Source organism: Oncorhynchus masou, chromosome 33 (genome assembly GCF_036934945.1).
Source record: "Oncorhynchus masou masou isolate Uvic2021 chromosome 33, UVic_Omas_1.1, whole genome shotgun sequence".
Taxonomy (NCBI): domain Eukaryota; kingdom Metazoa; phylum Chordata; class Actinopteri; order Salmoniformes; family Salmonidae; genus Oncorhynchus; species Oncorhynchus masou.
Window position 1 is genome coordinate 33,636,039 of NC_088244.1, and position 26,540 is coordinate 33,662,578.

The window sequence follows — 26,540 nt, forward strand, 5'->3', positions numbered from 1 at the left end:
AGGTTCCGGTCTTTCTAGGGAGTGTGTCTTAGCCACCGTACTTCTACACCTGCATTGCTTGTTGTTTGGGGTTTTAGGCTGGGTTTCTGTTCAGTCCTTTGTGACATCAGCTGATGTAAGAAGGGCTATATAAGTAAATCTGATTGATTGGTTACTGTGAATATAATTTGACTGCACACAGTTGTGTCTACCCACCTGGAAATAACATTACAAGGACCAATAGTGGTCTAAAGATTGCTTGGCTCATCTATCTATCTGTCTATCTGTCTATCTGTCTATATGTCTATCTGTCTGTCTGTCTGTCTGTCTGTGATACTTTACTAGAATTAACAAAATAATTGTATATAATGATAGGTAGCCTATTCATAATTGGGCATACAATCACACAACCGTTTCATAACGCGGTTGATTCATTCTCCAAACTCCGTAGCTTATATCTGAGACAATAATGTTTTTCTGCTTTTGAAGATGTGTGACAATGTAGTAAACCTACACTATTGTAGAAAGTCGTTTATTACTAGGTAGTAGCAACGTAGTTATGCCCATAGGTGGCAGTAGACTAACAGAATTGGCAGCAGCATCTCCCCTGAAAGTAGCCTTCATTGATGACACTTCTCAGGTCACAATGCGCTCTAGAACTGGCCAGATGTATTATGTGTTTGGATTATTTTCGTTGATATTAATAATATATATATATATATATATTTAGATGACATTAATATTATAAATTATTTTTGATACAACTCACTATGTTTCAATACATCAAATGTAGCTTCTAAACGTGTTCAATGAAGGTAGGCTAGACCAATGTAACTGAAAAATCAGAAATACATTATTATAAAATACTTCTGAAGATTAAAGACACTTTATTGTGCATTCTTATTACTTGGCAATCAATCCAATTTTCCATAGCCTATACAGGAGATCGAATCAGAGGAAAGGGAAATAATTTATCCTAAAAGATAATGGCGTTATTGTGTTATCTATCCTATCTTCTTACATTCACTGGAGGCTGATTTGATCGTCGCAAATTACACTGAGCAGAACATATGGCCAAGCCATTCGGAGGCACCACGCTGAAACAGTTAACACATGCAACATGCAAATGAGCCCGTGTTGCCGAAGTGTACAGGGGGGCTGGGTTTAAACGCTGTGGTGTGCATATGAGACTGTACTGTATGCTTCCCGGGTTCGGTAAGCGCCACAGTTTTTCATGCCAGTCTAGCACAGCCCTGTGAGAAAGCGAGAGTGCTTGTGTAAATTTGTGCGGCAAGGTTGCTACCCAAACCGAAGAAAGCCCGCCGGACGATGACAAGCCAGGCTACAGCCGCTGTCATAGTAGAGGACATTATCATGTGAACTCACGGAATTCGCTGTATCATATAGGCATTCTGTTGTAATCGACCATTTAAAGAAAATTAAAAAAAACAGACGGTCAAACGAAGTTGCGCGCACTGAATGTTCATAGATTAATTATTGTGTTCGTAGCTAATATCAACCCGGTGAAACCTTGCATCGGTTTTTGAGGATCTTTAGGCTATGAATGAGGCGACATTGGGTATCTGAAATTTTCTAGGGATTGGGAGTGAATGGACCTTGGCTAAAATCTCTAAATTGATTGAGCATCATTGAGGAACGCCGTTGTAGACTTTACCGTAGTAGGCTACTCGGAGCATTTCCCGTGGATGTAAGTAGCTACAACACTCCATCACCTAAAGGAAGAGAAGACAATTCATTACTGGCTGTGTGATCAGAATAAAAACAGCACCAGGAGCTTCCATTGAAACCCGAAAGGTGAGTGAAAACGATTAGCCTATGTTTATCATTATTTAAAAAACGTGTCGGTTTGGTTTGAAATGTCTTTGTGTTAGCTGATGATAGCTACAGCACCATTTTGTGCATTTGCCTTAATTAACACTGTTCTGCTTAATAACTAACAGTAGCTACTATATTCCGCCACAATAATGCCAGAGAATTCTCAGCTCAATTCTCAGCTACCACAAAAAGGGGTTTGTGGCTGCTTATTAGGGTACTTGTGGGATATTAAGCTATATACAGGTAGCCTAATAACCAGCCGTATATCCCTTATTGTGGTAGTTGAGAATTTATTTGAAAATTAGGTTAATAAGGCAATTTACATTTTATGGCTATAGGTAAGGTAAAAAAAAATGTGTGAGAAAAAAATGCCCACCCCAAACATGCAATGAATTTCAGTGTTGTTATTATTCCAATGGTAGCCTACCAGTTACTTTTCAATGAATGTTTAGACAAATTTACGCATAGGCTATAGACTCATTGCCTCGGTGCGTAAACCCGTAATTACGCAGTTCCGTTCAGTCAGGTGTTGGGTTTTAATTACCAGCTATTCTATCACCTCACGATCAACTTTTAATCAGAATGCAGCTGTCATCAGCTCATAAAACTAATTTGATTGAGTTTGATATATCGATATTATCATCGGCTATTCATATTGCATTGTTCTGGTTTGATATTATAAGACCTTTATTAAGCTGCGGTATTTAATCATTTAGTCATCGGATGAGTTATTTTTATCGGCCTATCATCCCAAAGTAGTTTTCAATTACTTCCAATATTTGTAATCAACAGACAGATAGCCTAGCATCAGCTCTCCATGCTGACCTTGACTGTGAACCCGCTATTAGGGGTAAGAGTAGGGCGAAGAGAACCATTTCCATTCCAGTGGATTTAGATTAGCCTTGATGTAGTGAGCGCTTGAAGTCTTGTACCTCAAAATACTCTACAATCCAACATGTTAGAATGAATGTGACTTTTTTTGCAGCATGTAACTAATTTCTGTTCTTCACTGCGTTACCCAGGTCTTACCCAGGTCAGGGGTTTGGAATAACAGTTAAATGTACTCTCCAACACAGATGACTCTCTTATCCATCCCTCATACTTCTCAATATTTTATATAACGCTTTTGATTTAGCTAGGTTCCTATTCCTATTATCGTTCCTATTACAATGTGGTATGTCGCAAGACAGAATAACAGCCGCGGTTAACCCAAAAGCCTTGAAAGCAGCTAAATTCAGATGCATTGTTGCCAACTGGCTATAATTTAGAATTCCTGCTCGACTCTAGACTTTTCATCTGTCGAAGCTCTGGAACAGCAGATGCACCCACAAATCTTACATTTCCATCACACACACATACACACACACACACACACACACACACACACACACACACACACACACACACACACACACACACACACACACACACACACACACACACACACACACACACATACACACAGCACTCGGGAAGCGCTCATAAGGGTGACTCTAAAGGAAAATAAATGTTGTCTTAAGTAGAAAATTGCCTTACATTTGCATGATAATAACTTGCATCTGCCCATAATTGACGGAGAGCATATTAATCGTTGTGACCATGCAATCAAACCTAGTTTCTTCTTGGTAAAATCAGGTTTTGTATATCTAAAGCGTGACATTATTGTAATATTCTTCTCAAAGTATAACATCCGTTTGACCCCAGAAACAGCCACCAGGATGGAAATTGCAGCCTTGGAAGAACAAACCACTACACGCAGCCTTGCTCTGATTATCACACGCTGATTATACTCACCTAATTAACTCCAATCTGAAGAGAAAACACAAGCACTGATAGTCTGGAGTGGTTATAGCATTACCGGTCTGTCTGGGCAGTTGGGCACTCACCGTATAACTACATGATTTCCTCAAGACACTCGTTTAGTCAGACTTGTTCCCCTTTTTGCTACACAACTGTACACAAACTCTAAAAATCCACCTACACAAGAAGCAGAGTAAATTAAAATTCCATTCTGCTCAATGTAGCACTTTCAAGCAGTCTCTTTGAAGAGAGGCAGGAGTGGGCAAGCTGAGCTGTTGAGAACCTCAACATCACACACTCTTTAATCAATAAGGTTAACTACACAAATAACGCTCAAAGAATATGCCTTCACATCAAACTGGCTGGCTGGAGCCAAAATGAGCACTCTCCATTGCCCCCGTTCCCCTTTCTCCTTTCGCTCAGCGTGTGTTCCAGCATTTTGATTGGATTGTATTAAGCTGGTCAGAACAGGAAGGATTTATGTGACAGTGCTGATCTCAGTCCTATTGATTTGCTTATGCCAGTCAGTTTAGTACATGACTGTTTCCTGCGGGGTAACCGGGAGGTCTTATGTGCTTCAGGATGAGTTGTTCGCCTCTTTCAACTTTCAACAGCTTTATTTTAGGAAGGGTAAATGATGCATCTCATTAGACCCCCTGATAGTATTCTGCGGCTGCTGGGTATTTTAGTGAATGGACGGACTGATTTGGTATTATGTTGGGCTGGCTGGTGTACGAGTACAGACATTGAGTACGAATGCTGTGTTGATTACATGACAGGTAGTCATTGTCTTCTTCCTCTTCAGAAGCTCCCGACCACTGAGGCAGCGTCCCGTACCGTATGAAGGGTAGGGCTGGATGATAATGTAAACCCTGGACCCCCTTCCACAAGTCTCCTTCCTCGTGATGATGGGACTCTTCGTCAGGATGGCACTACTGCTCAAGAGCGTCCCCTGTCGACCCCGACAATGACGCTTTAGTAGAGCTGGGCGAAATTGATAAAAATACATATTGCGTTAAATTGTCTGAATTTACAATCACCCATATTAGCCAATTTATTTGATTTCAAATGTACATTTCTCTAGTATAGGCTACCTATCGTAATGAACCATGTCAGCAAAATTCCCATGATAAGTGGTCGGTATAGTCGGCAACGATCATTTTCTGTTTATTGTCCCAGCTCTTTAGACGTCTGTGCCCATCAAGCAGACATGTTTCTGTCCAGGGCAAAGATCTGGTCAAAGCCTTTCCCCGATGCCATCAGCAGTCAGAACTTCATAACCTAATACACGTTCTAGTGCATTGTACTTTATTATTTAATGAGTATGATAGGGGTGGTGACCGAGATACAAAGACAGTCTTCTCTGTGTTTTGTGTACGTGCTGTGTCACCAGCAACCAGCATGCAGCGCACATCGCCCCAGGCAGCCAGACTCGCCCTCCCCTGTTTAGCTTGAGAGTTTTTGACAAGTTGCTAGGCATGCAGGCGGAATCCTTGACCTATTTCTTAATGAGTGAACAGTGCAAACGCGTTCAGTGACTGGGTATTCTAGAGCAGGCTAGGCTCTCTCCCCCCCCCCCCCCCGCGCCCCCACACACACACACAAACACACACACACACTTGCCTACACACACATCTCAATGCCTTGCGGGCTGGCTGTTGAGTGTTCACTGACTCGTTCCTTGCAGATATAGGTCTCCACATAGTCTCTGCTGGAGTGTAGGCTACTCACCCTGTTTGTTTGTTTTAAAGCAATTGGTCTCCCCCTCACCGGGATGTTTATCTGAACCTCTCAACTGTCCAGCTGTCACAACAGAGATCTCTATCTCTCTGACCCACACACACTCCACTCAGTCAGCCATGTTATGTGCCTGTGTGTACGTGTGTGTGTGTGTGTGTGTGTGTGTGTGTGTGTGTGTGTGTGTGTGTGTGTGTGTGTGTGTGTGTGTGTGTGTGTGTGTGTGTGTGTGTGTGTGTGTGTGAGGGAGAGAGAGAGAGAAAGCGAGAGTGTATCCATGTGAAGATTGACATAAGAGAGATTTGAATCGTCCGTGACATTGATCAAGTGGGGTGTAGCCAGGGAGAACGTTTAGTTGGAAAGTGGATGCGGTATGGTGGTAAGCAGAACTATCTCTCTCCTCATGCTGTTCCGAGACTGGTTCCTCAGCCATAGCACTCAGCTCCCTGAGCCTTCAGACTTGCAGTTCCTCCCAACCCTAACTCTAACGCTGCTTGGAAACAACAGGATTTTATTATCTGCCAGCTATGCACTTCCGTCAAGCATTACCTTCAGCAACAGCTCATTTAGAGGTACATTATTTCAGCCTCACCCGTTGCTGACAGTTGTATAAAATCGAGCATTCAGCCATGCAATCTCCACAGACAAACATTGTCAGTAGACTGGCCTTACTGAAGAACTCAGTGACTTTCAACGTGGCAACGACATAGGATGCCACCTTTCCAACAAATCAGTTTGTCAAAAGAATGCCCTGCTGGAACTGCCCAAGTCAACTGTAAGTGCTGTTATTGTGAAGTGGAAATGTCTTGGAGAAACAACGTCTCAGCCGCGAAGTGGTAGGCCACACAAGTTCACAGAATGGGAACGCCGAGTGCTAAAAAATTGTCTGTCCTCGGTTGCAACATTCACCAACTAGTTCTAAACTGCCTCAGCAAGCAACATCAGCACAATAAATATTTGTCAGGAGATTCATTAAAAGGGTTTCCATGCACACAAACCTAAGCTCACCATGCACAATGACAAGCGTCGGATGGAGTGGTGTAAAGCTCATAGGCATTGGAACCTGGAGGAGTCGAAACTAGTTAGATTACTTGTTGGTTATTACTGCATTGTCGGAACTAGAAGCACAAGCATTTCGCTACACTCGCATTAACATCTGCTAACCATGTGTATGTGACAAATAAAATTTGATTTGATTTGAACTCATTTTCTGGAGTGATGAATCACGCTTCACCATCTGGCAGTCTGACAGACAAATCTGGGTTTGGCTGATGCCAGGAGAACGCTACCTGCCCCAATGCATAGTGCCAACTGTAAAGTTTGGTGGAGGAGGAATAATGGTCTGGGTCCTACTTTTCATGATTTTGGCTCCTTAGTTCCATTGAAGGGAAATCTTAACACTACAACATACAATGACTTTCTAGACAATTCTGTGCTTCCAACTCTGTGGCAATAGTTGGGGAAGGCACTTTCCTGTTTCCACATGACAATGCCCCCGTGCACAAAGCGAGGTCAGTACAAAAATGGTTTGTTGAGATTTGTGTTGTAAGAACTTGACTGGCATGCACAGAGTCCTGACCTCAACCCATCAAACACCTTTGGGATGAGTTGGAACGCCGACTGCGAGCCAGGCCTAATCGCCCATCATCAGTGCCCAACCTCACTTATGCTCTTGTGGCTGAATGGAAGCAAATCTCTGCGACAATGTTCCAGCGTCTAGTGGAAAGCCTTCCCAGAAGAGTGGAGGCTGTTATAGCTGCAAAGCAACTCCATATTAATGCCCATGATTTTGGAATGATATGTTCGACGAGCGGTTGTCCACATACTTTTGGTCATGTAGTGTAGCTAAGCTTCTGTTGGCCATCTTGATCGCAGAGGACTTAGGAGTGGAGGGTAGACAGTAGTCAGCTCCAGATGGGTTGTGTCAGCGTGGGAGAGTTCAGATGCTTTTCACAGCCTTGCTTTGGGAGTGGAGGTTTCTACTGTTTCTTCTCATCCATCAGCCTAGTCACAGATATGAACAGAATGAACTATTATACACAAGTCATTATGAAGATCTTTTTTGCTATTCCTCTGTCGGTGTATGTACTGAAAGCATACAACCAGAGTTACAAGGTAATGTAAGGTAGAGCGCAACGTTTGTACTGCACACTGGTGGTTTGAATGTTTGATCAAGGAAGGCCATTTAATGTACAATCTCAACAAATGTCACTTTACCTTGTAAGACTTGCCTTGTAATGCATTTGAAAAGTGCCTTTATATGTCGCTATATCCAGGGCTACCCTGAAAGTCACGCTGCGGTCGCTTCCATCATGTTGAGTGGTTGTGTCCGCGTAGCCTTGTCGTGGCTTACTGAAGCGTTGGACGGACGCCCTAGCCTGTCCCCGCTACCGCCTCGACATTGGTAAATAGCATCTGGATCTGGTATGATCAGCACATAGCACAGGGGGTGGAAATCAATACTCCGGATCTGCGTTACATTTTTCCAATAGATTCACACCACCTCAAATGCGTCATAAGATTGCAGAAGTGCTGCTGCCGGAGCACTCCAAAGACTGAAAGTGCTGCTTCAGTCCGGGAGTCCGAGGTGGGTGGTTTTTGCCTCTTAGCTGCTGTGTGTGTGATATTGTGTTGAGAGAGATTGTTTCTCCATGTCTGTCAGAACGCTGCTGGCAGTGGCACTGCAGTGGGTGTTGTAGGGCCTTATAATATCTGCAAAACGCCAATGCGGAAGGAATCCCGGGATTCAGACAATAAAACGGAATTCAACTTAGTATGGAATCAACTAAATCTATTGAAAATGAATTCATTTGCCCAAGTTGATCATAAGACAGGAACAGAATGCATCAGTGATTCGTATTTTGAGAGAGAAACCCTGAGAGAAACCGGGAAAACGGAAACCTGGAAAAATTAAACGGAGAAAAGGGCCCTAGAGGTTGATGTGTTAGAGGGTTGGACTCAGACAGAGCAGTTGAGAAGAAGGCTCCAGCCAGTCTCTCTGTCTCTGCAGAGGGCCGAATGGGGAACAACCATTAATGTTCTCCCTCTTTCTGCCAGGAGAATGTGTCCAGGGCACGTATTCACAAATAGTCTTAGAATAGGAGTACTGATTTAGGATCAGTTTAGCCATTTAGATCATAATGAATGGTCTGGGCCCAGACCTCACCATGCATCCCGTCTATTGACGGCGTGGAGGCTAATCCTGAACCCCACTATGCCCTCACCTCTCCTCTCCCAGTCCCAACGGCCTGCCAGCTTGCTGAAACAAAGCCTTTTGTCCAACTACTGAATCCAGCAGATGGAGAAATGGACAGTAAATGAAAGTAGGGGAGAAAAGAAAAAAAAGGTAATTTAGTGGAGCATGTTAGAGTAGAGCGTTTGCATTTAAGCCAGTCCTTTGGGAAGCGTAACGCCCTCACAAAGCAACATTGGCGTAACATTGGAGAAATGCTCCCTTGTTGCTGCAGTGGCAACAGCGACTTAGAGCCTCCAATGTGTGAGGTGCTGCTTGGCCCTATGGCAGTCAATCCAGACCCAGGAGCCCAGCTCTCTCTCCAGGGCCCGGGCAGTCTTTATTAAGATGTTAATGGAATTGCCTTCATGACACATTTGCATGGGACAGGATCGCTCTCCCCTGCCATTCTTTAGTGCCTCAATCTGTCCGCCACACTCAATACATCAGTCCCCCTCTCTCTCCCTCAGTCACACACCAGGCTCTTTAGGCATTCACCACCATCTCCACATGTCTCTGCCCAGACCCAATCTCACTGTTTATCTGATCCCTCCTGTCACAAGCCATGCTATATTTTACCTGCTGTAACACAGTTACCCCAATGCCGGAGATAAGAACAGCAATCATGAAACCAGGACCTCCAGAATAACGTCGGCCTGTTTGTTTGGTGGTTAACTTCACAGTGGCTGTAAGTCACAGGCAGCCTGTCAGTCTGTCAGATCCAGTAGAAAGCCAAACACTACCTCATTAGCTATGAGGGTTGCTTTGATTATTCAAGAAGGGGCTGAAATTGACATTTGGGTTGTTTGTGTTTCTTGAACAAAAAGCTCAGGCTGTTCCTCCACCTCACGCCGCCACTATTTGTTGTGCCGAGAGACTGTTCCCAAGGCGGCACAACAGCCCAATCAAAGGGGGAAAAAGACCTTGAGCTTTACATTCAAATGCTTTTGACTTTTTCAGTTTCATGAAAGCACTGAATGCATTGTCTCTGTCTCTGCGCTTTCCCTTTCAGTCCGGGTTGAATGTAAGTCAGTTTCGGCCTGGAAGCATCAATAATCAATTAGCTCGTGTCATGGGAGGATGTGCTTTTTTGTTTAGTTTGGAAGTTGACAATAAGTGAGCAACAAAAGGGAGAGAGTGGGTGAGAGGCAGTCAGGGAGGGAGGGGGCACAGTACAGATGCCAATGGGCAGCTGTCCGTAGCACACAGACGATAGTGTCTGCATCCCAAATGGCACCCTATTTCCTATGTAGTGCACTACTTTTGACCAGGCTCTATAGGGGGGCTCCAGAGTGGGCACTGGGCACAGTGGGCAGATTGGGTAAACAACGCCCCCTGGTGATGTGGACGGACGCCCTAGCCTGTCCCTGCCACCGTCTCCATGGTTACCACACACAGTGGCGGCAACGAGCGGCATTGCTTTGGCTTGTCTAGTCTGCTCATGTGCTGTGAGAAAGGAGTTCTAAGCCAACGGCAGCTTTGTCTCTACTCTTCACTGTTCTGACGGCTGTCCAATTACAAGCAGACCAATTACAACCTGAAGCAGCAGTGTATTACTGCTCTCCATTAGCTCTTCTTCATCCAGTTCAAAAAGCTAGGTGTCATTTGCTGCTGCACAGTACATTGACTTAAGCTTTATTCTCCCTCTCTTGGAAATGTAGCTTACAATTCATACACTTTATGCATTTGCATCAGTGCCATATAAGCTGTTCTCCCTTCACCAGCCTCCACTGATTTGCATTATCTTATTATTTTGCACAATTGTTTATTCAGAATAGGGAGGAAAGGAGGAGTGTTATGGGGATGAGTATTCTGTAGTGTGTTACCCTGGCATGGTCCTGTTGGATCTCTGGAGCACCGTGACATGTAGCCACCTGCATCCAAGCTGTCTGTCTGCTTTGTTACAATTTTCAAGTCAGCCTTGGCCTTATCTGTGTGGATAGCTCCTCTTCCCCCCAGAGATGCCTTTACATATCCTCTGCCTTCAGCTCAGAAAACCAGAGGAGATAAGGCTCCAAAATGAATTTCGGGGAAGAGATAGCAAACAGAATACCTCAAACCAGAAACCTCCCTTTCCAAAAAGTCTTCCTTGTTTTCTCTCTTACTTCCAAATAAAAACTTTCTTTCCACTATGCTGACCATAACAAATCCAACCAAAGCAGTGATGAAAGACCTCGAAACTTCAAACTGAAAACCCTGAAACCCATCCTATCTGGGCTACCCTTCTCCCTGTGATGTCGGGTTTGTGTGAAAGTCTGCTTTGGACAGACAATCACATAAGGGCAGGCATGTCACTGACGATTGCACACCCTCCTTTAAATACATGGAGGGTCCATTCTTAAGCCTTCAACACTGGGTCATTTTTTAAATTGAACCTTTATCTAACTATGCAAGTCAGTTAAGAACAAATTCTTGTTTCCAATGACGGCCTACCCCGGGCCAAACCCAGACGACGCTGGGCCAATTGCGTGCCGCCCAATGGGACTCCCAATCACAGCCAGATGTGATACAGCCTGGATTGGAAGCTGGGACTGTGGTGACGCCTCTTGCACAGAGCTGCAGTTCCATGGACCGCTGCGCCACTCGGGAGCCCGAGTGATGCCACAACAGTCTGAAGGAATGGAAAAGGTATCGGGATGTGTTGTGAAGAGCTTGGCTAAGACCTGTTCCTTCATAGTTCTGTATCTCTGTCTGCCTCCAGACTCTTTATTTTGGCCCAGGAGGCCTCAGAGTGCTCAGGCCAAGGGAAATGAATTCAGTCTTCCTTGGGGCGGCTAGCTACAGAATGTTGATGCATAAATACATGACTGACCCACATGTGACCTGTATATGTGCACGGCAGTGGGAGCCAGAGACGGGATGAAAATCGCTTTTTTAAGAAGGCATCTTCCCACTGGGCACACACTGGTTGAATCAACGTTGTTTCCACGCCATTTCAATGAAACTACATTGAACCAATGTGGAATAGACGTTGACCTGTGCCCAGTGGGTTGTCACATTATATCATGAGTAGGTTGAGTGTGGGAAGATGGTAGACTTGACATATAGCCAAATGTATAGCGGAAAGTTTGATTTTATGTTGTTCTAGCAGCTGTTGTTATTGATTTTAATCTGCCTCTGACCTTTCAGGACAAGGCTTTGGAATTCACCCCCAGCTGTGTGGAAATGTGTTGGGCATTGAAGGGTGAACAATCGACAATGCATGTTGTTTTGTCCTCCGTTCTTGTCAGCCATCGCGTCAAATGATATCAAGCAAATAGCCATTGTGATTTGGGTAGTAAAGTAAACAAACACTATCTTTTTTTTAAATGCAGCAATTTGTTCCCGTTTTTCCATGCGTGATCGTTTATCAAGATGAATCCATCAGCTGGAAGTTGAGTTTTGTTTTTCCACTTTTACCTCCCTCACTTGTTCCCTCCTCTCTGGGAATGAGCTCCATGAAGCAGCATCTGCACTGCCACAAAAGCGCCACAACCAGTAAAACGGGAGACACGACAGACGCATCTCCGCGCGGACAGCCTTGCATGTTCGAGGCGCGAAAAGAGACACAGTTATTACCAACATAAGCGCCTCCTAGGTCTTAAATTACAACCGCCGCGCAAAATAAATAATCAAATAGTGACATCATGGGTAATTCACTGATCAACAGCAATGTGGGTCAAGCAACGGTGTTTCTTTTCTGTAGCATTTAAGGTGAATGACGGGTAGAATTAGGGATCTAAGAGAATTATCCTGCGTGGTGCGTGGAGCGTAGTGTGACAGCGCCGAGACTGGCGGCTGAGGAGAGGAGATCCTCTGTGTTGTCCATGAAGATGTTGATTAAATATGACTGCTCTGAAGCACAGAGCTGCTGCCTGAAGAAAAAGAAGGCGGTAGGAAGGGAGGGAGAGGAGAAGGAGCGGGGACGGGCAGGTTTGTACTTGAAAGCCGTGAATGAACATCTATCTGCTCATGTTTCATGTCTTAATCTGCAACAGTTTGGGATTTGTGACCTAATGCCATTTAAAGCCTGACACACAGAAGTAGGGCTGCACGATATGGCAAATAATCAAATAGCAATTTTGTTAACCAAATATTGCGCTTGCGATTTTACACATGGGTGAACTGTTGGAATCATAGACATTAAATTCAAATTACGATTCTATGGTTGGGGTCGTTTGGCATGATAACTAGTGAAAAAGACAGGTATAGTAAAAGTTGTTGTGACAGGAACCAAAGTGTCGGTCAGAGTTTCCCAGGGGACCCTTACTTATTACACTTGAATTGTAGCCTCTTGCGATATGGATATTGCCCATGTCAATATTGCAATTTCGATTTAGAAAGCCCTACACAGAAGGTGAGGGGATGGGATCTTTGACGGGTTCTTAAAGCATCTTAGAGTAGGAGTGCTGGTCTAGGATCAGTTTAGCCTTTTAGATTCAAATGAAAAGGACAGGGCGGACCTGATCCTGAATCAACTCCTCTACTCTGAGACGCTTTATGAATACGGGCCCTAGCGTTGCCATTGCAGAGGACGGAGTGTGTGCCAGGTCCTTATTGTTCTCTATCTGGTTTAATACACCGGAGGAGAGAGACCAAGTACTGCTGCTGTTTTGACAGAAAAAAATCTCATTACTGAAAGCTTTGGGAAGCTTGTAAGAACTGTATTTTTCATGCTTTTTTGGCCGCTGCCTCTACAGGCAGTCAAACTACTACTTGTGATCTTTTATGAGAGTGCTTTATATTTTTCCATTTGTTTAACATCAGAACATTGTGTTGACAGAGGGGAATAGGTGAGATTAATTTGCATCCAATTACGTTAGAGATATTATCATAATTCAAATTTACATGAACACAACATTGAACGTAAATGTTTGCTATCTTCTGTTTTTCAAGTCCTAAGATTCATGTTTTATTTTCATTAATCATGCGTTGCTATTGTTCCATGTATCATTGATGAGGGTTTGTTCTATTAAGCAAAATGCAGTATGCTTGACAGTGTCATTGTTGATCAAGAGAATTAAGCATTCATTCCCTGTGTTCTTTTGCGCACACAATTATGCTCCGTTTTCTCAAAGCTGACAATTAACAGCTTACAGCTTCAGCCCCCCTCCTCTTTCTCCTCCTCCGCCTCCTCTTTCGCCTCCTCCGCCTCCCCTTTCGCCTCCTCCGCCTCCCCTTTCTCCTCCTCCGCCTCCTCTTTCTCCTCCTCCACCTCCTTTCTCCTCCTCTTTCTCCTCCTCCACCTCCTCCTTCTCCTCCTCCGCCTCTTTCTCCTATCCTCCACCTCCTCTTTCTCCTCCTCGTCCTCCTTCTCCTCCTCCACCTCTTTCTCCTCCTCCTCTTTCTCCTCTTCCTCCTCCCTCTCTTCCCACTCCTTCGGCTGCCTCCCTCTGTTCTCTGTTGTCTGTTTGCGTGGGTACAGGAGTGAGAACAAGTGAGTAAGAGCGGGTTAGGTCGAGGGATGCCAGTCAAAGCAGACGTGTCTGTGGATCTGTAAGATGCTGTCAGATGTCACCATTCGTTCTTCTGTTGGCTGTCATTTGGCAGCCAAACCGCTGTGTTGGTTCTCCTCTGTTAAATACACTGAGTGTACAAAATATTAAGGAACATCTTCCTAATATTGAGTTGCACCCCCCTTTGCCTTTAGAACAGACTCAATTCGTCAGAGAATGGACTCTACAAGGAGTCGAAAGCGTTCCACAGGGATGCTGGCCCACATTGAGTAAAATTCTTCCCACAGTTGTGTTAAGTTGGCTGGGTGTCCTTTGGGTGGTGGACCTTTCTTGATATACACGGGAAACTGTTGAGCGTGAAAAACCCAGCAGCGTTGCAGTTCTTGCCACAAATCAGTGCACCTGGTACCTACTACCGTACCCCGTTCAAAGGCACTTAAATATTTTGTGTTGCCCATTCACCATTTGAATGGCGCAGATATACAATCCATGTCTCAATTGTCTTAAGGCTTAAAAATCCTTCTTTAATTAACCTGTCTCCTCCCCTTCAGCTACACCGATCGAATTGACATCAATAAGGGATCATAGCTTCCACCTGGATTCACCTGGTCAGTCTATGTCAATGTTTTGTACAATCTGTGTAGAGACTTTGTACTGCACAAGTTAAAGGGGAGGGGCTGTCGATTGGCCAGTGTTTCAATCACTGTGTGAATAGGTTTAAAGCGCACTCACACCACACACACACACACAGGCATGCCTCTTCACCACACAGCAAACCCCATGCCTTTAATCCTGTGGCAGCCCGGCAGCCCGTCTTCACAACCATTGAAGGGACTGATAAAGGATACAGTTTCTTTGTTTGCTCTTCCACCATGGTATGTTACTGCGTCTGCTAATCTGTTCTATCTGCACAAAGGACTAGCAGCTTGAATGGTTCCAGTTGTGAAATACTCTAAATGCAGTCTGGCTTCAACGCCTGAGGCAGGTTTTACATGTAACACTGCGTCAAGGTAAATAGACCCCTTTCTCTTTACACAACCCTGACGCTGCCAGCCATAGGTCGCTCTGAACCCAGGGACAGGAAGGAGGGACAGGGTTGGCTTATTAGCGTAAGGTTTCCAGGGACAGGAAGGAGGGACAGGGTTGGCTTATTAGCGTAAAGTTTCCAGGGACAGGAAGGAGGGACAGGGTTGGCTTATTAGCGTAAAGTTTCCAGGGACATGAAGGAGGGACAGAGTTGACTTATTAGCGTGACGTTTGCAATCATGTGCTCCGTTCTTCAATTTAATGTCCCCTTCTGTATTGCAAACGACTGAATAGAGGTATTTAGGGATGGTTGTGAGGGTGTTAGCAAGCTGGTGTGATTGACAAACCAATCCCCATTAACCTTCAGCAGCTTCCAGATGGGCTGTAACAGACTGGCAACAGGCAGCTGTGTTAGAACAAGAGGCATTTAGATTACCCAGGGATGGGTGGTAAACTGTAAAAAAAAAAAAACTATACCGGTATTCATTCACGGACCGGTTTGGATTTTTACTTGACTTTCTATAACTATCAGTTCGGACCCCAGTCCTAATGATGAAAGTAGTACAGGAAATGAAGAAATTTGAGTGAATGCTGGAATTGAACAAATAACTATGCAAATGCACACATAAATAAATACTACAGTTTAATATAGAACTCTATAGTAAACTGTAGTATACTGTAGATTACTATACTACACACTGTAGTAACCCTCAATCATGTGTAGTACTTACTATAGAATGTTATAGTATACTACTGTATTATCCAGCAAAGAAACACTGTGGTAAATGACTAGAGTAATGTCCGCAAACACACTACAGTCAGCAAAAACACTACACTTTTTTAACTTGAGCAAATTTTACAGTATTCAATTTGCATATACCCCGCCCATTCCCCTCCCCCGTATCACATCATCATTTGTGCCACCCATAAGTGAGAAACATACATGCAAGTATAGACCATATATTGTGGTCCCTACAGATAATAGCTAGGAGACGAAGCTCTGCACTATCAGTTCAAACCCCAGTCCTACCTATCTACCGGTTATAGAAAATGTCTTTTAGTATGTTTGCAGTAGATTTCCTATGTCTGCAAAAACACTACAGTAAATACTACAGTATACATCAATCTGCCAAAAACACTACATGAATTACTATACTTTTATTTTACTACAGTATTTATACTATAGTTAACTGTAAATACTACAGTGTACTCAAGTTAACACGACTGTCTCCAAAACCACTACAATGAATAATATAGTATTTATACTATGGTATACCATAGTATTTTATTAATGAAGGGTGGCAACCATTGGTCAAGTACCAGTCGTATTCAGTGTTCTACAAATAGGACTACTGTCAAATACCGTCATACTGTCAAAAATGAGAAAAATATCTTGCCATGATATTTTGGCCATATTGCACAGCCCACATGCATGTGTAACGTCTGAGTGACAATGAAAATGGCTTGCCATTGAAGTACTTGGGAGTTCTGTGTGCATGTGTCTATTCACCCATTGTGACTTTGAGAGGGGAGTCAAATCACATCAATGTTTATTTGTCACGCGCACCCAATACAACAGGTGTACAGTGAAATGGTTACTTACAGGCTCTAACCAATAGTGCAAAAAAGTCTGTGGCCAGCCCTACTTCCAAGGGCTTTCAACGGGGCCTTTAGAGTCAGTAGTCTGTTTATCCTACAGGACCTGACTAACTGTAGCCCCAGGGCAGACTAAGTTGGGCTCAGAGAAGTTCTGTGTGAGCTAATTCAACCTCTCGATGACAGACAGCATCCGCAGCCTGTGGAAAAACATGGCTGGTAGGAAAACAGAGGGGGGGCGGAGCGGAGCAGGGCCGAGAGAGGTCTGGGATCTGGGATTGTTAGGTCTGGATCTGGGATTGTTCCTCGTGACTTTGAGTCAGACAGGAAGAGGAAGGAAGCTGTACGGGGTGGAGGGAGGGAGAGGAGGTAGGGAGGGAGGGAGGGTGTATTATGCGTTGTATTAGAAGTATCATGGGAAGTCTTGACTTACAAGGGCATGATAGGTCTTGTACCATTCTCATGGCACACTGGGCCACACTTTGGCACGACAGAGCAGCCATTATAGGGGTAGCAGTAGGCTACTGGACAGAGACCGACACGGATCCTACTCAGTCCAGACCCTCTCCGTTCACTAGACGAGTAGTCAGACTGAAGCACCCTACTACTAATCAGTGTTGTGCTGAATGTTAGTCTGGCTCTGCTGACTGCTCAACTAGGCTGGCTGGCTGCTCATATTTGTGTTACTGATTAAATGCTGAATGGGAGCTTTTCTCTTCATTCCTTGCCATTTCTCCGGGGTAAGAAACAAATGGATTTTTATCGCCGTCTTCTCTTTCCTTTTATCGCCGTTTTCTGCTGTGGTTGTATGATTCTATGTTGTGTTTAACTGATATTCTGTGTAGGGTAGCAGGGCAGGCAGCATGGTTTTGTTTGGCCCAGACTCCACTGTAATGGCCAATACCAGATACAAGTCCCCCCCCCTCCCTCTTCTCTTCTGCTGGGGCTAAGAAAAGATTAGATGTGGTGCTGGAGCTTGTTGTCTAGCTACTAGCTACTATGGTGGTTGTGCTGCCAGCAACCAAAGGGTTGCCAGTTTGAATCCCGGGTTCCAGCAGGAAATATCAGGCGGGTAGTGAGCTGGCAACCGGAGGGTTACTGGTATCAAATCCTAAATGCTGTTGCCTGTCGTTGTGCCCTTGAGAAAGGAACTTCACCCCCCCCCCCCACACACACACACAACAGTGCCCAGTGTCCCAGTGTGGCAGTGTGGAATTGACCAATAAAGTGGTCTTAATTATATCCCCCTGTCTACCACAGCGTCTTAGGCTAGTGTCTGAGGTTGAAGCTACTAGAACTCCCAGTTGGATGAGGAGGGGATGGTTTGCCTTTGCGCGAAGGCTTCATTTTACTGCTTCAGTATGCTCTTCAGAGAGGAAGACATGTGATCGACCCACCAGTCACTCCTCTGACCACACATACTGTAGAGATGGTGGTACAGAGTCAGCAGAGAGAGTTGACATGAGGTAAAGCAGCAGTGGATTGTATTGCGTGCTGCTCGGACTGTTCAGCCTACCAGGAATTACTATGCCATTCACATGTTGCACTGGATTTAACACAACTCTGCTCAGAATTTCAATGCCTCTCTTCTCCCTGAAGACTCGATTACAATGATGACATCATTTCATTATATAACGTTTCTCCACTAGGTGACCATAGCCAGAAATATAGCTCCCCGGAAAGAAAATGTTTCGCCTTTTAGGGGGGGCTCCTCAATAGCCCACGGTTTATATACAAAGCCTTCAGTATTTCTGGGGAGGATTCAAGGACCTATAGTGTGGCCCCTCTCATCTAGCCTCTGAGACAGACCCAGGGAAACCCTGTCAGCCAGGGTCCTTCTAGATGCCCCTGTCCTCCTCCACCGCCCTCTAACTAGCTTAGGGAGGTTTGACTGGCTCGGCCTCAGCAAAGGGAGAGAGCTCTGGCCCTGGCAAAGAGTTCCAGCAGGTGTAATGACTAAAGGAAAGGAGACGGAGGAGGAGGAGTGGTGGGGGAACACAACATGGTCTTGCAATAGTCTGCAGGTCTGCAGTCTGGACTGCAGTGTTCAAGGCCCCTCGAAAATGTCTGAAATGGGAGTCCAATAGATTTACACACTGGTCTAATTCTCTCCCTGTGTTCAGGTGTCTCTGACTCTCTGCAGGACCAGAGAATCATCCCATCAGGGTTCTGTTCCATTTCCCAGCGTTCGTGTTTCATCTCAAGGGGGTGTAATATTGCTCAGACCCCTTCTCTCCTGCTCCCGAGGCTCAGCATTACGCTCAACCTTCAGAGCAAAATGAGTAACGCAGCCAGGGCTTTGCTACTGTTCCGGCGACATGCTATTTTTCCTCACTGGGCTTTTTGTAGGTCACACTGCCATTCCCCCACTTTTTTCCTCACCACAAGCGACTCAGGTGCAGGTGGAAACTGTAATATCACATGAATGTGTTCAGAGATATGTAGTGCATGTGGGAATGTCATGGCCCCATGATTGGGGTCACCCTGTTGCACAATTTGCAGACTAGTCATACGTTATGAAGATTTTACTGAGATTTTCCTCTACACGCTAAGGCTGTAATGAAAAAATATATATATAGTAACTGATCTGATTGTTGTTATGATAAACATATGGCAGTAGCAGAGTGACAGAGCGAGAGAGCTACATCCTGTCCCAGCCAGCCATTCAGCCAGCCAGCCATTCAACCAACCAGCCAGCCAGCCAGCCATCCATCCTGTATGATGTTCACACAGAACAGGCCGGAACAGGAAGGCATGAATGTGCACATCAGCACTCAGCCCAGCCCTTGCCAATCCGGTCCAGTCCTGGCCCAGCAGCAGCAGCACAGAAGCATGGATCTCTCTCCTGAGGTCATTCATCCAGGTGAAGCTCCGCTGACCGCCACAAGCTGGCTAGTTACTACAGCCAGGCTAAGTGCAGGCTCCATTCACTGCTCTGCTCTATTATTTATGGTCAAACCAAGTGGGACTTCTATTAAAATGCCGATTGAATTCTCTCCAAGAGCTTTTTATTGTAGCAAATGTATTTTTTGGAGTTGTATGTAGCATTCCAGTGTGCCGGAAATGCCAGTGTTTTATTTTAATAGGAATTCCTGTCATGGATAGATAACCACATCTACAGATAGTCCACGCTCCACATCTACAGATAGTCCACGCTCCACATCTACAGATAGTCCACGCTCCACATCTACAGATAGTCCACGCTCCACATCTACAGATAGTCCACGCTCCACATCTACAGATAGTCCACGCTCCACATCTACAGATAGTCCACGCTCCACATCTACAGATAGTCCACGCTCCACATCTACAGATAGTCCACACGCTCCACATCTACAGATAGTCCACACGCTCCACATCTACAGATAGTCCACACGCTCCACATCTACAGATAGTCCACACGCTCCACATCTACAGATAGTCCACGCTCCACATTTACAGATAGTCCACGCTCCACATCTACAGATAGTCCACGCTCCACATCTACAGATAGTCCACGCTCCACATCTACAGATAGTCCACGCTCCACATCTACAGATAGTCCACGCTCCACATCTACAGATAGTCCACGCTCCACATCTACAGATAGTCCACGCTCCACATCTACAGATAGTCCACGCTCCACATCTACAGATAGTCCACGCTCCACATCTACAGATAGTCCACACGCTCCACATCTACAGATAGTCCACACGCTCCACATCTACAGATAGTCCACACGCTCCACATCTACAGATAGTCCACGCTCCACATCTACAGATAGTCCACACGCTCCACATCTACAGATAGTCCACGCTCCACATCTACAGATAGTCCACGCGCTCCACATCTACAGATAGTCCACGCGCTCCACATCTACAGATAGTCCACGCGCTCCACATCTACAGATAGTCCACGCTCCACATCTACAGATAGTCCACGCTCCACATCTACAGATAGTCCACGCTCCACATCTACAGATAGTCCACGCTCCACATCTACAGATAGTCCACGCTCCACATCTACAGATAGTCCACGCTCCACATCTACAGATAGTCCACGCTCCACATCTACAGATAGTCCACGCTCCACATCTACAGATAGTCCACGCTCCACATCTACAGATAGTCCACGCTCCACATCTACAGATAGTCCACACGCTCCACATCTACAGATAGTCCACACGCTCCACATCTACAGATAGTCCACACGCTCCACATCTACAGATAGTCCACACGCTCCACATCTACAGATAGTCCACGCTCCACATCATGTCGGTTTGGACTCAGCAGTTTGATGAGATTATGTGCTAAGCTACGCTAGTTAACCCACTGCCTCAGTTTTTTTTTTTTTGCCCCGTGCGTTTGACCTACTTCTGTCTTAAGTCCCACATTAAACGAACCCACTAATTTCCTTCATTTATTTATTTCCCAGTCAAGTTCCTTCTGGCTGCTCCCCTCTCCCTATCCCTCCCTATCCCTCCCTATCCCTCCCTATCCCTCCCCCTCCCCCCTCCCTATCCCTCCCCCTCCCCTCCCCTCCCCTGACTCGTTCCTGTGCGATATGAATAAGTGAATTCCCTGTGATAATGTGCCCTCCCCCGTCTGTAGCAGCAGACCTAAACATGGTTGGTCTGGGCTACCCTCTAAAGCGAATTAAGACACGGCCGTGTCCAGTGCTGTCCAGTACAGAGGAGAAGAGACAAGCCCGCTAGCTGCCCTGCACTGTGGTTTATAAACTAAAGTGCTTCGGCTGAAGGAGGACATTTTGTGTGTGTGTGTGTGTGTGTGTATGTGTATGTGTGTGTGTATGTGTCTATGTCTATGTCTATGTCTATGTCTATGTCTATGTGTGTGTGTGTGTGTGTGTGTGTGTGTGTGTGTGTGTATGTGTGTATGTGTGTATGTGTGTATGTGTGTATGTGTGTATGTGTGTGTGTGTGTGTGTGTGTGTGTGTGTGTGTGTGTGTGTGTGTGTTCTCCACTGCTCTGTCTCTAAGTCCTATGTGACTGATGCCAGACTCTTCCCTCGCCCCATGCGCCGTTATTACCTCTAAGTAACCAGCCACACACTGGATTCTGTGGTGCTTTATCACCTCTGATCAAATTAAGGAGCTTTATTGTGCGTGTACGGTCTCTCGCTGTGTGTGTTTGTGTGTGTGTGTGTGTCTGTGTGTGTCTGTCCGCGCGCGAGTGTTTCTCTGTCTGTGTGCATGTGCATGTGACAGTGTGACAGAGAGGGTCAGTGCTTTCAGAGCCAGACAGGTTGTTTCAGGTGCTTTGCCCTGGGTCTCAGACAGGCAGGCAGTGGTAATGTAATGTAATGGCTCTGGCTGTGTCTCTGTAATAGGTCTGTAGATAGGCCGTAATGTGGCATCACAGTGGTCCAGCAGGAGAGAGTAGTGCACTAAACAGAGAGTAACTGTGTAGGAAGGAGAGAGGGACAGACAGAGAGCATTGTCCCCATCAGACCCATAATACCCTGCAACGTACGTGACGTAAATACAAACTATTGAATCACTATTCACTATGTTAGCTAACACAAACGCTGTTGTTTAAAAAATATATATCTTTAGAAAGTACACAATGTTCCATTGATGTGTTTTTACAGCTCTCCTTACTTTGATAAGGTATCATGATGACCCATATCGTATAGCCTAATAGTTAAGGTGTTATTTCCCACCATGCAGTGCACTTCAAGGAGAGGAAAACTAGTACATCCTCTGGAAGAAGAGGATTGTGAAGAAAACCTTGACGCACTGGTCTTTGATAGATTACCAAAGCTGCACTGTCATGTTCATTGTTTGCATTTGTGAAATACCATTATGTTCTATATTGAATATGTTGAACGTACTGTGTGCGTGTGCGTGTGTGTGTGTGTATGTTGACCTGTGGAGTATTGTAGTAACCAGAGACAGTGAGGATAGGACGTGTCATTAATAGACTAGCCATAACACACTGCAGGGCGAGGAGGAGGGGGGGGGGAGAGGGTCACTGAGGTTATTTGGCATAATGCCATGCATGGGCTTCCTCCTCTATAAATCATGTTCATATGATATGGAAGTCTGGGGCTAGGTGACTAGTCTGTTCTGGGGCTAGGTGACTAGTCTGGTCTGGGGCTAGGTGACTAGTCTGGTCTGGGGCTAGGTGACTAGTCTGTTCTGGGGCTAGGTGACTAGTCTGTTCTGGGGCTAGGTGACTAGTCTGGTCTGGGGCTAGGTGACTAGTCTGGTCTGGGGCTAGGTGACTAGTCTGGTCTGGGGCTAGGTGACTAGTCTGGTCTGGGGCTGGGTGACTAGTCTGGTCTGGGGCTAGGTGACTAGTCTGGTCTGGGGCTAGGTGACGAGTCTGGTCTGGGGCTAGGTGACGAGTCTGGTCTGGGGCTAGGTGACTAGTCTGGTCTGGGGCTAGGTGACTAGTCTGGTCTGGGGCTAGGTGATTGGTCTGGTCTGGGGCTAGGTGACTAGTCTGGTCTGGGGCTAGGTGATTGGTCTGGTCTGTGGCTAGGTGATTCGTCTGGTCTGGGGATAGGTGATTGGTCTGGTCTGGGGCTAGGTGATTAGTCTGGTCTGGGGCTAGGTGATTCGTCTGGTCTGTGGCTAGGTGATTAGTCTGGTCTGGGGCTAGGTGATTGGTCTGGTCTGGGGCTAGGTGATTCGTCTGGTCTGGGGCTAGGTGATTAGTCTGGTCTGGGGCTAGGTGATTGGTCTGGTCTGGGGCTAGGTGATTCGTCTGGTCTGTGGCTAGGTGATTAGTCTGGTCTGGGGCTAGGTGATTGGTCTGGTCTGGGGATAGGTGATTGGTCTGCTCTGGGGATAGGTGATTAATCTGGTCTGGGGATAGGTGATTAGTCTGGTCTGGGACTGAGGAAGCAGAGAGTGGTGCTTCTGAGGGTCCTGGTCCCAGGCTTGCAGTTAGACCATCCCAGTGTCAGTGCAGTGGACTGGCCTCCTGTCTACAGCCCTAGTCTTAGTCTCAGTGGCCTTGCGTCTGCGTCCAGAGCCCCCATTCCCATGCGGAGCAGTGGCCTTCTATAGTGTCTACTCTGCAGCCCCAGTCCCAGTCTCAGTGGCCTTCTATAGTGTCTACTCTGCAGCCCCAGTCCCAGTCTCAGTGGCCTTCTATAGTGTCTACTCTGCAGCCCCAGTCCCAGTCTCAGTGGCCTTCTATAATGTCTACTCTGCAGCCCCAGTCCCAGTCTCAGTGGCCTTCTATAATGTCTACTCTGCAGCCCCAGTCCCAGTCTCAGTGGCCTTCTATAGTGTCTACTCTGCAGCCCCAGTCCCAGTCTCAGTGGCCTTCTATAGTGTCTACTCTGCAGCCCCAGTCCCAGTCTCAGTGGCCTTCTATAATGTCTACTCTGCAGCCCCAGTCCCAGTCTCAGTGGCCTTCTATAGTGTCTACTCTGCAGCCCCAGTCCCAGTCTCAGTGGCCTTCTATAGTGTCTACTCTGCAGCCCCAGTCCCAGTCTCAGTGGCCTTCTATAATGTCTACTCTGCAGCCCCAGTCCCAGTCTCAGTGGCCTTCTATAATGTCTACTCTGCAGCCCCAGTCCCAGTCTCAGTGGCCTTCTATAATGTCTACTCTGCAGCCCCAGTCCCAGTCTCAGTGGCCTTCTATAATGTCTACTCTGCAGCCCCAGTCCCAGTCTCAGTGGCCTTCTATAGTGTCTACTCTGCAGCCCCAGTCCCAGTCTCAGTGGCCTTCTATAGTGTCTACTCTGCAGCCCCAGTCCCAGACTCAGTGGCCTTCTATAATGTCTACTCTGCAGCCCCAGTCCCAGTCTCAGTGGCCTTTTATAATGTCTACTCTGCAGCCCCAGTCCCAGTCTCAGTGGCCTTCTATAATGTCTACTCTGCAGCCCCAGTCCCAGTCTCAGTGGCCTTCTATAGTGTCTACTCTGCAGCCCCAGTCCCAGTCTCAGTGGCCTTCTATAATGTCTACTCTGCAGTCCCAGTCTCAGTCTCAGTGGCCTTCTATAATGTCTACTCTGCAGCCCCAGTCCCAGTCTCAGTGGCCTTCTATAATGTCTACTCTGCAGCCCCAGTCCCAGTCTCAGTGGCCTTCTATAGTGTCTACTCTGCAGCCCCAGTCCCAGTCTCAGTGGCCTTCTATAATGTCTACTCTGCAGCCCCAGTCCCAGTCTCAGTGGCCTTCTATAGTGTCTACTCTGCAGCCCCAGTCCCAGTCTCAGTGGCCTTCTATAGTGTCTACTCTGCAGCCCCAGTCCCAGTCTCAGTGGCCTTCTATAGTGTCTACTCTGCAGCCCCAGTCCCAGTCTCAGTGGCCTTCTATAGTGTCTACTCTGCAGCCCCAGTCCCAGTCTCAGTGGCCTTCTATAATGTCTACTCTGCAGCCCCAGTCCCAGTCTCAGTGGCCTTCTATAGTGTCTACTCTGCAGCCCCAGTCCCAGTCTCAGTGGCCTTCTATAATGTCTACTCTGCAGCCCCAGTCCCAGTCTCAGTGGCCTTCTATAGTGTCTACTCTGCAGCCCCAGTCCCAGTCTCAGTGGCCTTCTATAGTGTCTACTCTGCAGCCCCAGTCCCAGTCTCAGTGGCCTTCTATAGTGTCTACTCTGCAGCCCCAGTCCCAGTCTCAGTGGCCTTCTATAGTGTCTACTCTGCAGCCCCAGTCCCAGTCTCAGTGGCCTTCTATAATGTCTACTCTGCAGCCCCAGTCCCAGTCTCAGTGGCCTTCTATAGTGTCTACTCTGCAGCCCCAGTCCCAGTCTCAGTGGCCTTCTATAGTGTCTACTCTGCAGCCCCAGTCCCAGTCTCAGTGGCCTTCTATAATGTCTACTCTGCAGCCCCAGTCCCAGTCTCAGTGGCCTTCTATAGTGTCTACTCTGCAGCCCCAGTCCCAGTCTCAATGCAGCCCTGTCTGTAGCCCAAGGCCCCAGGCCTCTGTGAAGCCCCTCTGTTTGTTGCTGAAGGCCTCTCCCAGACAGGCCAGGACAGGGGAGAGATGGATCAGCATGTTATAGGGCTGTAGAATATCCTGTATGTTTATAGAGGAACTTTGAGGAGCGTGATTCACTGTAAACACAACATTAACCCTGCTGGGAGGGAGGATGGGAGGGAGTCTCCCACAGAGAACACAGGCTATTGTACTGCTTCTATACAGGCCATGAATGTGTCTGACACTCAGAAGAACTACGGCAAAGGACAACAACGGTCATAGTCATCGTTGACTTGCTAAAGGGCATATAGTCAGACATGACAGCTGTAATAAACACCGAATCCGGTGTATTTGTCCTGCATAACAATCATCCTCTATAATAGAATTCGCAGTAAATGAATGAACCTGTTTGACCCTGGCAGAACGTTGTTGTCTTTTAGCCTACCACTGTGTACAGCTTTGCTACGATGGTGATAGCCAGGCTGACCTTTAGACAGTCCTGTCTGCTGTGTGTACCAGGCCAGCTATGTCAGCCCAGGCAGGCAGCAATGATCGCTATCAGCCAGTCTCACTCCAATGTTAATTGGATTGGCAGTTAATTGATTAGTAGCATGGGGATAGATAGAGATAGGGAGATAGAGGGGGAGAGCTGTGGCTGGCCCAGCAGGCATGGTTGGCTGGGTAGAGGTGGGAGAGTGGACCATGCTGCCTATGACTGCTGCAGAGGAGAGAGCAAATGCCCCCCAGGCCACTGCTCCAAACAGGGGAAGGAGAGAGCTCAGCTTGTGTGTGGGGGTACAACAGGAAACAATGGACTCCCAGGTTGTTTCCTTTAGGAGGCCAGACAGAGCATGGTGCAGAATTGCATGTGCTGTCTCTCTGTACTGCAAGGACGAGGAGGAGTGTGTTTACTAGGGAATCTGGGCAGAGGACCGGCGTCCTGCTGTGGTTCCAGTGGCTGGGTCTTAGTGTGGAGTATATCCCTATACTCAGAGCCAGTGTGATTACAGAGCAAGGCCCTAC

The 26,540-nt window shown here is 46.5% G+C and overlaps 1 protein-coding gene across 2 annotated transcripts in view; it reads left to right on the forward strand.

The window, feature by feature from the left end:
• Positions 1 to 1,163: 1,163 nt before the first annotated feature.
• The window catches only part of LOC135528346 (plexin-A2-like), a 326,345-nt gene continuing 300,968 nt past the window's right edge, over positions 1,164 to 26,540 (forward strand). For both annotated transcript variants that reach the window (XM_064957364.1, XM_064957365.1), the window contains exon 1: positions 1,164 to 1,794. The gene's annotated coding sequence lies outside the window, so the exon portion shown is untranslated. The remainder of the gene's footprint in view (positions 1,795 to 26,540) is intronic.